Below are 16914 nucleotides of genomic sequence, written 5' to 3' on the forward strand. Positions count from 1 at the left end.
TCTCGGCATGTAAAATAGCCTTGATGCTTATGGCATCTTCTGTAAAAATACATTTTGACGTACCAATCAGACTATAATGGAAATAGTTTCACCCAACCTTGTTCGGTATTGGCTTATTTCTTAATATGTCTTCCCCCTTTACGTCAGATTGGCATATACACCTCGGCATGACTTAAATCGCCAGGGGCTCTATTCAGCCATATATATTTTCGAAAACAGAAAGTCCGAACACTCTCAGAGTTGACTTCGGCGTCCCGAATACTGCATTATATGTATTGGCTCGGAATCATGTCTTTGGTCAATAGTTGGGTTGCCCGGCTCCTGTGTTTGCTACTTTATGTTCCGCTTGTTCGGCTAAGGTAGTAAAGGAAGAACTACTATGATTGTGTTTCTGGTTCGCCCAGTCAAGCACCTCAGTAGAGAAAGCCAAAAGCTGACTGTCATGATGCGGCGAGAGCTGGTCAGCAATTTGGCGACTTACTAAATCTGTAGCGATTTCTTCCGTATTACACGAAGGTCTGGCTATCTTCCAGTCACGTGCATAAGGCATCCAAGTTCGGATAGCCGCATACGCACCAGGGGCTATCTTACAGTCCCATTGTCAAACTCCTATGGCTAAGTGAGAGTGATAAAGCCGCATAGTCTGATTGCCTGGTTCGCCGCACTGACACCTCCTTTACGAACCAAGACGTTGGGTCAAGTGTGGTCATGTGGTATTCCGAACACCCCCGTAGTATCTACGTGGGGGCTGGAGCCGACGACTGGCAAACTCTCAGGGATAAAAACGGCCGCACAACAGGAAAAATACTTTAAGATAAAAGGCATAAATATATTACAAAGCCTTGGTTTATAATACAACAACGTCTGGGCAGTTCGAATACATTCACTCGAATATAATATCCTTCGAGCATTGACCCTCTATCAAACGGGCACCCTCTAGGATGTCTTCAAAATAGCGCTCCAGCTTGCGGCGGTCCTTGCCTCTGGGCGAACCCTCAACTGCCACGACAAAGGCCATCCGCGCACCTTCTATGCACACGGAGCGCTTCACAGCCTCAACTCAGGGCAAGGCGTCGCCGAGCCGCTTGACCAGGCCGAAGTAGCTGCTAGGAATGGGTCCAGCTCGCCATAGCCGGACTATGATGTCCTTCATGGCCAAACCAGACATCCTATGCAGCTCCGCCAGCCGCTATTTAGCAGCGATGGCCGCTCCGGCGCCAGGTATTGTGACCAGAAGAGCTTCTCCGCCGTGTTCTCTTATTGGGCCCGGAAATGTTGTGCAGCATCGGCAGCACTTCGTGGGAGATCCGCAAAGGCGTCTAGAGCACTTCATAGTCGATTTAGCAAAACTTATCTCCGACCGCCAAATATACTCTGTATAAGAAAAGGCTTACTAGCGGCTATTACTTCGGCTTGCTTGATCTCCTCGCGAGCCGCCCGGGACTCGGTCCGCGCCTCCTTGGCCTCTTGGAGAGCCATGGCGAGTTCGGTTGCCTGGGCCTTATTCTGCTCCTCCAAGAACTTGCACTTGTCGGCGGCGTCCTTGAGCTCTCGCTCCACCTCGGTCACCCTCTCCTCATACTGGCGGCGAGCGACCTGTTCGACCTTTAAATCCGCAGCCGCTTTGTCTGCGGCCGCTTTGCTCGCCTTCGCCTCCTCCTTGGCTTCGACAAGGGCACTATTGAGGGCCTCGACCTCGGTCGTGCTGCTTACAATCATACTCATAGCAGCACATGAGCTTAAATTCTAAGTTTGCATCACAATTCAGGCTTGTAAGGGATCTTTTAAAAAGCATACCTTGTGCCTCCTCGAACCGCTTGTTAATGCGGTCGATTTTATCATCGGACAGCTTCCGCTTGAGTTTGGAAACTTCAGTGTCCTTGGCTGAAGCCGCCAACAGCGAAGCCTGTTGATCAAAATAGATAAGCGTGTTATCTCCGGCGAGTAATTGATCCTCTGTCCGGCCCTCTTTTTCAAAAAGATGAACAGAGTCTCAGGGGCTACTATCTATACACAGCCATATTTTCTGCACGTGCAAAAGCGACTAAAAATATTACATCGTATACCTCAAAGCCTGTTAGCAGGCTGATGAAAGCTTCGTTCAGTCCGCTCTTGGCAGACTAAACCTTCTCAACCACCGTACCCATCAGGGTACGGTGCTCCTCCACGACGGAAGCACGTCGAAGTGCTTCCCTCAAAGTATCCGGCGCCTCCGGATTGATGGAGGTCGCCGGTGGAGTCGACACTCCCCCCTCCCTCAAAGGTGGCTGCTCGCTCGATTTCGGAGCCGTGTGGGTCTCTGGAGTAGTATTCGGCTGGGGGCCGGACTGGTCCGGGCCCCCATTGCCAGTTTCCATGGGGGTTGTGCCCCCCAAGTTTTCGACGGACGAGGTATTACCCTCTGGCACCGTTTCAGCGGCCTTCCGCGCCTCTCCCTGGCATGGAGAGGTCCTTTGGGATAACACCTCGGTGTTGTCCGCGGCATGTGGCAGAGAGGCTCGCGGAGGCGTTTCGCTCTCCATCATCTCCGGTGCCAAAGAGTTCCCCGAAGACGATGATTGTTGGGGGAGATCACGGGCCGGACTGAAACATATGAATGGCATGTTATCCTAGTAGCAGGCCAGATATATGTATAGTATCTCTGAATACTTACGATTCAGCCAGGGGCTTCTCCCTGGGGAACCACTAGGGGATGGCTTCGGCGTCAGTGTCCGAGCCATCCGAGAGGGATATCTTCCCCCTTTTGGACACTTCCGTCTCTAGGTCAGCGGAGGCCGCCCTCTTCTTCTTCTCCCTAAGGGGAGAATTGCTCTCTTCCTCCTCCTCTTCGTCTTCATCTCCCTCATGGGAGGAGGGAGCTTCGGTGTCTCCAGACACAACATCCGAAGTACCTTTACGGCGGGGGCCACTTTTGGCCTCCTTGCCCTTCTTCTTGGCCTTCTTCTCCGACGCCTGGTACGGCACCAGAACCAGCATCCTCGTGAGCAGTGGAATGGCTGGGTTTTCGGGTAGTGGACCCGGACATTTGATCCGCTCCGCCTTCTTTGTCCAGCCCTGAGGGAAGAATGGAAGGCTCAGCATACCCCTTGGATTTACAGGTGGAAGTTATGTGTGGAAATTAGAAAACTTACTGGAGTGGCCGGATGAGCGCAGTCGAGGCCGATGTCTTCGGTCGTCTCCGGCCACGACTTCTGGGCCTTAAAAAGCAGCTTCCAGATCTCTTCGTGCGTCGTGCCGAAGAATCACTGCAGGGTCCGAGGGCTAGCCAGATTGAAATCCCACATATGGAGAGGCCGGCGCTGGCAGGCGAGAATCCGGCGAAAAAGTATCACCTGGATCACATCAGCAAGAGTGGTGTTCTTCTCTATCATATTCTTGATGCGCTTCTGCAGCATCATCACCTCGTCGGATGACGCCCAATCTAGGCCTTGTTAATCCACGATGCAAGCCGCATTGGAGGCCCGGATTTAAACTCGGGAGTGGCGGCCCATGTGGTGTCGCGAGGTTCCGTGATATAGAATCACTCCTATTGCCATCCCTTCACGGTCTCCACAAAGGCCCCCTTGGTCCAGGTGACGTTACAGAGCTTGCTCACCATGGCGCCGCAGCAGTCTGCATGTTGCCCGTCGACCACTTTCGGCTTCACATTGAAGACCTTAAGCCATAGGCCGAAGCGGGGGGGATGCGGAGGAGCGCCTCACACACAATGATGAACGCTGAAATGTGGAGAAAGGAATTTGGGGCTAGATCGTGGAAATCTAGCCCATAATAGAACATGAGGCCACGGTCGAAAGGATGGAGGGAAAACCCTAGTCCGTGGAGAAAGTGGGGCATAAACACCACCCCTCATTGGGCTCCAGAGTAGGGATGATCTGCTTTTTGGTAGGAAGCCGATGAGTGAAGTTCACGGCCAAGTACTCCGCTTCCCGGAGTTCCTTGACGTTCGTCTCCGTGACGGAGAAAGCCATCCACTTGCCCTGCAAGCCAGATCCGGCCATGGCTGTGAGTGTTTGGTGGCTATGAAAAAGATCGAAACTTGGGCGCTGGAGCTTGAGGATGGAAGGGCTGAGGAAGAAGAAGGCGTGGGGTAAAAAGATGGGTCCTTATCCTCTTATAAAGGCAGTGGATATCAAGCGCCCCCTCACGAGCCTTAAAACTCGCCTATTCCCAAGGGGTCGTGCGAACGACACGGTTGGATTACCCAAACCCGTATTGATAAGAATCCCACAATAAGGGGACACAATCTCTGCTTTGACAAGACGTGTCAATGGAGGCGGCACCTCAAAACACGAAGTGGGAGGCCAAAAAACGGTTCAAAATAATAATAAGGCGGGCGTAACATCTCGCCGAAAAAGATGTTAGTGGACATGACTTATTTTGTTTAAGTATTTTGCCCTTGTGGTTGGGGATTGTAACTGTTATATAGAGCCGGATATAGTTCTCTTGTTCAACTGCATTGGAGTATTCGGAGGAGGAACCCGCCTTGCAATGCCGAAGACAATCTGTGCGCCAGACACATCATCATTGAAGCCTGGTTCAGGGGCTACTGAGGGAGTCCTGGATTATGGGGTCCTCGGGGATCCGGCCTATGTGACATGGGCCGGACTGATGGGCCGTGAAGATACACGATAGAATGCCTTCCCCCATGTCCGGATAGGACTCTCCTTTGCATGGATGGCAAGCTTGGCATCCGGATGTGTAGTTTCCTTTCCCTATAAACTGACTCTGTATCACCCTAAGCCCCTCCGGTGTCTATATAAACCGGAGGGTTTAGTCCGTAGAGGCCATCACAAATCATACATGCTAGACATCTAGGGTTTAGCCATTACGATCTCAAGGTAGATCAACTCTTGTAACCCCTATACTCATCAAAGTCAATCAAGCAGGAAGTAGGGTATTACCTCCATTAAGAGGGCCCGAACCTAGGTAAAACATCGTGTCCCCTGCCTCCTGTTACCCTCGATCCTCAGACGCACAGTTCGGGACCCCCTACCCGAGATCGGACGGTTTTTACACCGACAGGGATGCCCCGGAAGGCATCCCATCTTTCTTCAACAAGTATCGGTATGTTTTCGTCTTCGTTTCGTTCATGTGATATGTGCAAATCTTGGAGCGTCATTTGAATTATTTTTCATTTTTCTTTTATGCACCATGCTGGTATGAGATAGTCCATGGTTGATTTATAGAATGCTCATTGCACTTCACTTATATCTTTTGAGTATGGCTTTATAGAATGCTTCATGTGCTTCACTTATATCATTTGAAGTTTGGATTGCCTGTTTCTCTTCACATAGAAAGCCGTTGTTTGTAGAATGCTCTTTGCTTCACTTATATTTGTTAGAGCATGGTCTTTTGTAGAAAGAATTAAACTCTCATGCTTCACTTATATCTATTTAGAGAGTCAAAAGGAATTGGTCAATTGCATGGTTAGTCATAAAATCCTACATAAAACTTATGGATCACTGAATATGATATGTTTGATTCCTTGCAATAGTTTTGCGATATAGAGATGGAATATGTGGGAGGTACTAGTAAACGGTTGTGGTTAGTAAGAATATTGGTATTAAGGTTTGTGATTCCCGAAGCATGCACATATAGTCTCTCGTTATGCTATGAAGTTGGAGCATGATTTATTATCAATTGTCTCCCTTATGAGTGGCGGTCGGGGACGAGCGATGGTCTTTTCCTACCAATCTATCCCCCTAGGGGCATGCATAGTAGTACTTTGCTTCGAGGGCTTACGGTATCATGCATTGCCCTTTCTCACCTCGAGATGTGGTGCAAACTTTGCCGGTGCATACAAACCCCGTGATATGATACGCTCTATCACACATAAGCCTTATTATATCTTCCTCAAAACAGCCACCATGCCTACCTATTAGGGCTTTTCCATGGCCATTCCGAGATATATTGCCATGCAACTTCCACCGCTTCCGTTTGATGACTTGAGCATTTATTGTCATACTGCTTTGCATGATCATATAGCTGACATAGTAGTTGTGGCTCAGCCACCGTTCATCATTTTTCATACATGTTATGCTAGATCATTGCACATCCCGGTACATTGCCAGAGGCATTCATATAGAGTCATACTTTGTCATAGGTATTGAGTTGTAATTTTTATTTCTTCTGAGTTATAAGTAAATAAAAGTGTGATGATCATCATTATTCATTCTTAGAGTAGTGCCCCAGTGAGGAAAGGATGATGGAGACTATGATTTCCCCACAAGTCGGGATGAGACTCCGGACAATGAGAGAGAAAAAAAGAAAAGGAAAAAAGAAAAAAAAGAAAAAGAAAAAAGGAGAAGGGGCATTGTTAGTATCCTTTACCACACTTGTGCTTCAAAGTAGCACCATGTTTTTCATATGGAGAGTCGCCTATGTTGTCACTTTCATATACTAGTGGGAATTTTTCATTATAGGATTAGATGCACAACCACTTAGTTTTCATATTGAGCTTTCATACACTTATAGCTCTTAGTGCATCCGTTGCATGGCAATCCCTACTCCTCACATTGATATCAATGGATGGGCATCTCCATAGCCCGTTGGCTAGCCGCGTCAGAATTTCTTACTTTTTTGTCTTCTATATATTTACCCCTATCATCATACTCTATTCTACCTGTAGTGCTATATCCATGGCTTGCGCTCATGTATTGCGTGAGAGTTGAAAAAGCTGAAGCGCGTTAAAAAGTATGAACCAATTGCTCGGCTTGTCATCGGGGTTGTGCATGATAAATACTTTGTGTTAAGAAGACAGAGCATGACAAGACTATATGATTTTGTAGGGATAACTTTCTTTAGCTTTGATATTTTGAAAGACATGATTGTTTGTTGGGATGCCTGAGTATTGATGTCTTTATGTCAAATTGTAGACTACTACTTTGAATAACTTATGTCTTAATATTCATGCCATGATTAGATATATGATCAAGTTTATGCTAGGTAGCATTCCACATCAAAAATTATCTTTTTTATCATTTACCTACTCGAGGACGAGCAGGAATTAAGCTTGGGGATGCTGATACATCTCTGTCGTATCTATAATTTTTGATTGTTTCATGCCAATATTATACAACTTTCACATGTTTTTGGCAACTTTTTATATGATTTATTGGAATAACCTATTGATCCAGTGCCCGATGCCAGTTCCTGTTTGTTGCATGTTTTTTGTATCGCAGAAAATTCATATCAAACGAAGTCCAAATGCTAAAACTTTACGAAGAATTATTTTGGAATATATGTGATCTTTGGGACTTGGAATCAATGCAAACGGAGGCCCACACAGCCCACAAGACACCAGGGCGCGCCCCAGGTGCCAGGCGCGTGGTGGTGGGTTGTGCTCACCTCGTACGTCGGTTCGAGCTCTACTTCGGGCGCAAGGAAACTTATATCCGGAAAAAAATCATGTTAAAATCTTAGCACAATCGGAGTTACGGATCTCTGGGAATATAAGAAATGGTTTTCAGCCAGACCTGGGGAAGGCAAAACAGAAGATAACAGAGAGGGAGATCCAATCTCGGAGGGGCTCCCACCCCTCCGCCACCATGGAGGCCATGGACCAGAGGGGGAACTCTCCTCCCATCTAGGGGGAGGCCAAGGAAGAAGAAGAAGGAGGGGGTCTCTCTCCCCCTCTCTCCTGGTGGCGCTGGAACGCCGCCGGGGAAAGGATCGTGACGGCGATCTACATCAACAGTCTTGCTACCGTCAACACCAATTTTCTCCCCTTCTATGCAGCGGTGTAACACCTCTTCCCCCCGTTGTAATCTCTACTTAAACATGGTGCTCAACTCCATATATTATTTCCCAATGATCCATGGTTATCCTATGATGTTTGAGTATATCCGTTTTGTCCTATGGGTTAATCGTGATCTTGGTTGGTATGATTGTATATTTTATTTATGGTGATGTCCTACAGTGCCCCCCGTCTCACGCAAACGTGAGGGGCCCCAGGGTGTTGCAATATGTTCATGGTTTGCTTATTGTCAGTGTTGCGGGGGTGACAGCAGCCTAAACGCGGATAAGTGGGTTATGGCGTATGGGACTAAAGAGGACTTGATACTTAATGCTATGGTTGGGTTTCACGATCTTAATGATCTTTAGTAGTTGCGGATGCTTGCTAGGGGTCCAAACATAAGTGCATATGGTCCAAGTAGAGAAAGTATGTTAGCTCATGCCTCTCCCTCATATAGAATTACAAGAATGATTACCGGTACTTGTTATCGATTGCCTAGGGACAAATGACTTTCTTTTTGACAAAAGCTATCCACTTTTATTACCTTGCAATTTATTAGTAGTTTTATTCTCGCAAAGTACTCGTAGTTTTATTCTTGCAAAATAGTTTCATACTTGTTCTAGGTAAAGCAAACGTCAAGTGTGCGTAGAGTTGTATCGGTGGTCGATAGAACTTGTGGGAATATATGTTCTACCTTTAGCTCCTCGTTGGGTTCGACACTCTTATTTATCGAAGAAGGCTACAAACGATCCCCTATACTTGTGGGTTATCAGTCCCCATCTTTCATCGGCGATGATTGAACAGTGAAATGATATTTGGGGAGCGAGCTAGTGTGCTTGACACGCCGGCTGTGGACTGTAGCCGACGCACCTTCTCGCGTAAGCCATAGGCGTACTATACTCCAACGGTGCTCCAAGATATTTTATACTGCATCTCACACGGTTGGTGATAATAAACTGTCCGCGGTCTACTTGATTTTTCATCTGGATTTGAATTACATACTGAGGTCACAACAACAAAGGAAGGTGTTTGAATTGCTAGAACTTTTGTATGCAATGAACATGCAACTATAGGTGTGTCGTCAAAAAATTGGAATTATTCAGGGTTCGTTTGGACATTTTTATACATTAACTTGGTTTTCTAGCCATTTCAGGTGCACAATTCAAAATTTAACTACATGCACATGCTCCGGTGCACCAAAATGGGTTGTAAAATCATATATGTGTCCATGGGTTTATGCTTATGTCCCATGGAAGAAATGGGGATGAATTTCGAACACCACGACACCGTGGCTCTCTGGCAAACGTTGAGGTACTTCCTTTTGTAATTCTAGTAAATCCAAAACTCGTGTGAAATTCATGAACCTTGGCATGCTATCATGCAATGGCATCAACATGTGAGGTAAAAAATATTGTCCCATTTGGGCAGGTTATGGTATAAGCTTCTCACAAACCAGAGCTTCTCACAAGAAGCCTCATGGTCCCGTTGGGGAAATGTGTCACCTTTTTGGACAAAACGATATTCGTCGCCTCTTCTTGCTTTCAAATTTTCTTCTGGTGTCAACATAGAACAACAGGAGTGCCATGTTAAATTTTGGAATTTTTCGGGGATCGTTTGGACATTTCTATATGTTAACTGAGTTTTCTAGGCATTTATGTGCATAATTCAAAATTGAACTACATGCACATGCTCCAGTGCATAAAAACGGGTTGAAAATCAAATGTGTGTCCTTGGTTGCAAGCTTAGGTCACATGCAAGAAATGAGAATGAATGTCAAACACCTTGACACTGTCGCTCGGCCGCTAACATTGAGATACATGGTTTTAAAATTTTAATAAATCAAAAACTCGTCTAAAATTCATGAAACTTGACATGATATCATGGAACGGCATCGACATGCCGTGGTAAAAATATTATCCCATTTGGGGCAGGTTTGGGTATAAGCTTCTCGCAAACCAGAGCTTCTCACAACAAGCCTGATGGTTTCAGTAGGGAACGTGCCACCTTGGGGGACGAAACGATATCCGTTGCCTCTTCTTAGTTTCAAAATTTTTCTCGTGTGAACATAGAACGACATGAGTGTTGTGTCAATTTTTGGTATTTTTTGGGGTTCACTTGGACATTTTTATACATTAACTGAGTTTTCTAAGCATTTCTGTGCATAATTCAAATTTGAACTACATGCACATGCTCCAGTGCATATAAATGGGTTCAAAATTGAAATGTGTGTCCTTGGTTGCATGCGTAAGTCCCATGCAAGAAATGAGAATGCATGTCAAACACCTTGCCACCGTCGCTCGGCCGCTAACATTGAGATACATGGTTTTTGAATTCTAGTAAATCGAAAACGCGTCTGATATTTATGAAACTTGACATGCTAGCATGGAACGACATCAACATGCAATGGTAAAATATTGTCCCGTTAGGGACAGGTTGGGGTACACTACAAAAAAATACACTTCCGTGATGATACGTGTTTGTCACAGTAGGTCACGTTTTCTGTCATGCATGTACATCCATGACGATCAAGATAGTCATACCTGTGCTGTCGTAGAAGTGTTCCATGACATTACCAAAATTATCATCACGGAAGTGTCCACTTCCATGACGATAAATCGCGCGTCATAGAAGTGCTTTCGTCAAGGGTGACCGACACATGGCATCCACCGTAATGGTTCGCCGTTAAGCTATAAGGTCCGGTTTCGGATCCGATAACCCGTTAACAGCTCGGACCAATGAGGATTTTCCACGTGTAAAATTGTCATTGGTCGGAGGAAACACGTGTTGGCTCACCGTTGGGACAGATGTCATCCATTCATTGGACAGGAGGCGCCTATGATAGGTCGACACGTGACCCAACAGAGGCCCATTCCGGTGAAAAGGCCGGCCCGTTTAACTTGGTCAAAAGGTAATGGGCCGGCCCACGGAAAGCCTGTTAACGACCTGCTCTTATATAGCCCATTTACGGCCCGCTAAATCACGGCCCGTTACGGCCTAACGGAATTAAGCCCAGTAGCTTCATCTGGGCCGTCCAATATGATTCCCGAGCCCTGGCCCAACGTGATCTGCATGCCACCACGGAGGTGCCTCCCGAGCCCTGGCCCAACGTGATGTTGGAGACCGTGGGCTCAAGGGTGGCCCGCTCTGTTGGTGTGGGGCGAGCTGTCCCGGCAAGGATCTTGCCGGGGCTGCTGAGGCTGCCCCAGCAAGGGTCTTGCCGGGGGAATCTGCTTCGTCCCTCTGCTCTTTGTGGTCTTGGCCTTGGCATTGCCCTTATTATCTTGGGCTTTGGTCTTACCTTGGCTCACCTCCCCTGCTCTGCTTGGCGTGACCGTAGGCGCGGCTCCGACTGCCCATGCACAGGTATAGGGGTACAAAAAATGCACCCCTCTTTTTGTACACCGACAGGAGCCCCCGGGGCCACACATAAGCGTGACACGTTGTTGGGCCAGGCCCAAAACGGTGCGCGGGTAGGCGGGGCGGTTTTTACCGCGGTAAAACTTTTCGCGCGCTTCGCTTCCCACGACCCGCGCGCGGCGTATAGGGGTGTGCATGACGTGGGCGGCATGCGTGGGACGGTTCCTGCACGCATGCGTCACATCGCAGTAAATGGGTAGCGCGGCCCGCGGCTTCCCCATGAAAAGGGATAACCGCGGGTGCACTGTTCCTTTTACCCTTCGCGCAACCCCAATCTCGGAAACCTCCGCCTGCCTTCCTCTTCTTCTTCAAGCTTCGTTCCTGCTCACCGCCGTTGCGCTTCCGCCGCCCTCGGTCCTGCCCTTCTCCCCCAGCCGCCATGGCGCCAAAATCCACCAAGGGCAAGGGAGTGGCCAAGGACGCCGGAGCCGCTGGAGAGTGCGCTGGCGGTGCAGCGGACGCAGTACGCCTTCTTCCCCTTGACAGTTGACGTGTTCGAGCTTCAGGACTCCTTCAGGCCCCTGTGGGGAGTGAAGACCGGGGGGGGGGGGGGGAATTCGGGGCATCCAGCCACGCGCGTCATCCCCGCCGACTGCGCCGAGGCTGCCACAAATCGGTACCCCTTCTTTGTCGATTATTTTTCCTGCGGGCTCTGTCCTCCCTTCTCCGATTTCTTCAGCGACGTCATACATACCTTTGGCTTCCGCCTCCTGGATTTTACTCAGAATGCGGTGGCGTGCATGGCCCTTTTCGCGCATCTCTGCGAGGGCTTCGCCGGGGTGCACCCCAACACGACGCTCTTCCGCCATTACTTCTCCCCTCGGATCCAACCAGGGGGCGCCATCTCTGGTTGCATTGCCTGGGTCTCAAGATCCAAGGGGGCGTATCCGGAGGGCGCCATGAAGGAGAGGTGGGAACAATGGCGGGGCCGGTGGTGCTGGATCGAGGAGAAGGACCCGCCGGCGTTCTGCGAAGTTTGCCGGGCGCCGCCAGTCCGCAGAAGCGATTGGAGCGACGTCGATGCTGATGACGAGAAGCTCACAGTCGCCACCACCAGGATCCTCTGGCTCACCGAGGCCGGCCTCACCCTTGAGATGATCAGGGCGGACTTCATCCGCCGTCGGATCGCTCCAGTTCATAACAAGGGGAGGCCAGCCCGGCTCTTCACGAACCCCGCCGACATCATGCGGCTTCGTCCCTGCCTCGACCACAATTTCACAGTGATGGGGCACGCCCATTTATGCCAGCGGCTCTTCCAACTTGACGTGGGCCGCGATGGCGAGGTCGAGCGGACCGGCAAGGTCGCGAGGGCCGCCGCGAAGGCCGACAAGGTCCTCAAGGGGCCTCCGTTCAAGCTGCCGACGGGGGTGGTCCCGTTGTGTAATAACTCGCGCCGGTCCGATATCATTGCCATGATGCTGGACTGCAATGCGCATGGCCCCGACCCGAGCTGGAAGGAGCTGGAGGACGCCGAGGTGCAGCAGTTCTTTGACACTCTGCACGAGGGGTACGTCAACACCGACGCCGAGCGGCTGCTTGTCCAGGACACCACCCAGGCGGAGCTGGACTACATTGCCACCATGGCGAGGGAGACACAGGTTGCCAGGGAGGCCGGCAGCGCCGGCGGTGTGGAGGACAAGGCCGCGACGGCCGTGGAGGAGGAGGAGCTCGCCCGGTGGGCGGCGGCCGCCGGGGGAGCCAGCAGCACCGGCACCGAGGCTCCTCTGGTTGAAGATGTGACTGGCGAGTCGTCGTCGGAGGAGGCCGAGACCGCAGGCCTGACGCCGGCTATGGGGAGAGGGCGAGTCCTGCGGCGGGCCAGTTCTGGCGAGCCGGTCCGGCCCGACAGGGCTGCGCAGCCACAGCTAACCTTGGAGGAGTCCGGGCGCCACACGAGGTCCGCGGCGGCAAAGAAGTCGACGAAGGCCGTGGTGAAGAAGAAGACAACCGCTCCTTCTTCGTCCAGCGTGTCCAGACACCGCCTCCTTCTCCACCTCCGGCGGATGTTGATACGGAGGTTACTTTCGATTATGGATCCCTCAGCCCGAGGAGGAAGAGGAAAACAACAGAGGAGGAGGCGGACGACGAGTAAGTATCCGGTTCCTTTTCGTTATTTCTGCCTCCTCAATCTGTGTTGCTCGTCTTGACTTGTCTTCATCTTTGCAGGGACGTGGAGACGCTGGCCCAAAGAGTGAAGAGGGCCAAGGTCTCGGCGGGTGGCCAGCCCCCAGTTGGTACTTCAGGGGCGCCACTGGTGGTGTTGAGCAGCCCGGACAGCAGCCCCCGGCACAGCCCCCAGCGTAAGTTCATCACACTTCCCCTGTCGACATGTGTCAGGGGCACGACAGTTTGGTGCTGACCTTGCCAGGTATGCAGGAGGAGAGCAGCAGCAGGAGGAGCCACAGAGGGCTACTCCCAACACGCCGCCCCCATCGACCACGCCGCCCCGAGGGGCGTCCCCGGCAAGGGCGCCAGGCACCGGGCCCACGCACATGGAGGAGGAGGAGAACTTGGGCGCCGGCGGCTTTGCGTGGACGCAAAATGTTGGCAGGGAGGGGACTTCCTTTCCCAGCCGGGTACTGGCACAAGTAAGTCGTTCGCCGTTTGTCCCTGCTTCTTTTTCTTTCTGTCTCTTGGTCCTGGCCTTGCCTCACCCCCTTCTTCGGCGTCCAGGTTCCTCCTCGGTGAACCCAGAGGACGTGGACGCCGTCATCGAGGATGTCGCCAAGGCCGCCGAGGCGGACGCCGAGAAGATCGCCGCCGAGGAGGCCGCCAAGGGCGCTGCCGAAGACGCCGCCAAGGGGCCTGCCGGAGAGGCCGACGGGGCTGCTGCCGAGGAGGAGGAGGAGGTGGCTGACGACCAACCTTCCTCTTCTGCTGCTTCCAGCTCTGGCAAGTACTTGAGGGTGAGTGACGACTTGTTCGTCCACCTTCCAGGCGCGTCGAGCACCAGGACACCCGTTGAGGGAGAGGTGTTCGACGATGAAGTGCTTGCCGCTGCCGGGCTTGAAGTCGTCGATGAGCCGATCGTTGGTGGTGACGGTTCGCAGGAAGAGCGGTTCTTCCACGCCATGGGCGCCAGCTTCCGGAAGCTCCAGGCGCTCCACCGCGCCCGCCTGGACAAGGCTAAGTCTGGGACGACGGTGGTGGAGAAGGCGGAGACGGACCTCCAGAAGCGCGTTGCCGAGACGCAGGACTGGTTCCGTGAGGCCCACAAGGAGCTCAAGGCCGCTCAGGGCGAGCTGGCCAAGCGCGACATGGAGCTCACCATGAAGCTCGCCGATGTCGAGAAAGCTCAAGAGACGGCGAGGAACTTGGCCGCGGCCGCCGAAGCCGCCCGGACCCAGCACGAGGCCGCGCTGAACTCCCAGGAGGAGGACCTCGCTGCACGTGAGGAAAAGCTTGCCGCCATGCTTAGCGGCAAGGATGCAGAGGTGGAGAAGCTGTCTTGCAGCGAACCAGTTAGCTAGAGCAGAGGCACGAAGAGGCACTCAATGCCCAGGCCCAGGTTCACGCCAGCAAGGTGGATGAGCTGGAGGCGGAGCGCGACGGGCTGAAGGAGCAGGCCCTAAAGCTCTCCCAGGAGAAGGACACGCTTAACAGTGCCCTAACAGAGGCGCAGGGCGCGGTCGTCAGCAAGGCTGGGGAGCTCTCCGAGGCCAACAACTCCATCAAAGACCTCAAGCTAAAGCTGGAGGGTCTCGAGAAGGTGCTGTCGGAGGCCAAAACCCGAGAGGGGACCCTGGCCAAGGAGCTGGAGGCCGAGAAGCTGTTGCGGAAGAACGAGGGCCTCAACTTCGCGGATCATGTGGCGGGCAAGAACCGTTGGCTTGATCGCCACGCCACTGTCGCCAACCAGGCCACCGCACAGCTGGCCATCATGGGGATGCCGGACGTGAGGTATGTCCTGGAGCGGAGCGTGAGCGCCAATTGCAGCCTGACCATGTTCTTTGAGAAGGTTGTCGGCGCTCTGGAACGGCTCCACGCCAAGCGGGCGGCCTCACTGGCCAACGAGCCCCGAAGGCTTTGCTAGGGTGCCATGACCAAGGTTCTCACCAAGGTGGCGCACTGGTACCCCGACCTCGACTTCGACGCTACGCTGGAGAGCTTGCCGGAGGGTACTGACCTCGCGCCGCTCAGGGAGCGCATCAAGCCCATCATCAGCCGAGTGGGCGAAATTCAGAGGGTGGAGGGCCAGCGCCGGGATTAGGCATCCCGTTCTTTATCACCGCTGCAGGTTCACAACCAAGACAATCGCTATCTCTAGTTAGAACCGCAGCAACAATTCGATGTAATATAACTCTGCAACACTTTCAGTATCATGCATGTTATTTTCCTGTTCGATTTTCCTTTGTATGTCCACCCTACGTTACTGGGTACGCTCGCCGGCGCGTAAACCCAAGGCGGCATCTTGGGGACGGATCCCCATTGACCTGCCGGGTGTGCTTGCTGCCGGGCGAACCACCTTGCCGCCCTTAGCGCGGCCGCCCGAACTGTCGAGCTTGACTCGAGTCAGAGTTGGGAGCGTTGCCAAGTGCGGAAGGCTACCCCGCCACTCTCGACGTGGCCACTTTGAGCTGTTGAGCGGACTCGAAACAGAACAAGGGAGTTGCCAATTGCCGGAGGGCCCCTTTGTGTGCAAGTTTCTCATACATAGGCGAGATCTCCGAGGACGATAACCTTATGTATAGGAGGAAATAACTCAAAGCTCTGAATGACTTAGCTTTTCTGTTGCCGAGCCGGCGTCGTTCCTCCAGCCGCCTTCTTCTCAAGAGCCAAGGGCGATGAAGAACTGCTAGGCTAACTACTAGACCAGATTCTCACAATTGCACCCCCTACCTAGCGAGCCAAAGATGTCGGTGTGGAACGACACCTATGGGATCACAAGAATCCCTACTATGGTTGCCGGGGCGCAGGGTTGTAAGAAGAGCAGGATCAGTAGCCAGCACAAGAATCATTTACCCAGGTTCGGGCCGCGAAGATGCGTAAAACCCTAGTCCTGCTTTGGTGGGTGTATTTCAGAGAGTTCTTGAGCTCTCGAACTAGCTGTGGTGAGTGCGTGGTTCGAAAGAGCAGAATCCTTCTCCAGTATGCCATGGGCCTCCTTTTATAGTCAGAAGGGGCTGCCACAGTGGCACACAGGAGGTGGAAAGGCGTACAGTGCCCTGAGCTTATCGCTCGTATTACAGGACAAGACGCATTTAATGCGTAGGTTAGGTGTCCCCTTGCTTTATTGGGGACGGGGGCGAGGCCCGTCCCGTCCGTCGCCGCTCCTCCTCGCTTTGACACGCGCCCTGGCCAGTGAGGCGCGTGGTGCCATGTAGGCAGGCAGGCAGCTGAGGTGGCGCAGCGGCGGAGCCTTCACGAAGATCTGCATGCTGCCACGCAGGCGCTCGATGAGTTGGCCTGGGAGCTGCATGTTGCCACGCAGGTGCCCGCCCAGCTGGTTGGGCTGGCAGCTGCATGTGAACGGTGGTGGAAGCTTGGTTGGCGTGGGCCTAGCGTTGGCCCTGCTGGCATCCTTGGTGAGGGCCTTGCCGGGTGGCCCGGCAAGGGTCTTGCCGTGTGGCCCGGCAAGGGTCTTGCCATGGCGCGCTGTCGTCCCCGGCAAGGGCCTTGCCGGGGGTCTGGTGGCCTTCCTCGGCAAGGATCTTGCCGAGGATCGTCGTCTTCTAATCCTCATCTAATCTTGAATATATCTTCACAAAGATCTGCATGCCACCATGGAGGTGCCTCCCGAGCCCTAGCCCAACGTGATGTTG

The sequence above is a fragment of the Aegilops tauschii genome, chromosome 4 (assembly GCF_002575655.3).
Source record: "Aegilops tauschii subsp. strangulata cultivar AL8/78 chromosome 4, Aet v6.0, whole genome shotgun sequence".
Classification (NCBI taxonomy): Eukaryota; Viridiplantae; Streptophyta; class Magnoliopsida; order Poales; family Poaceae; genus Aegilops; species Aegilops tauschii.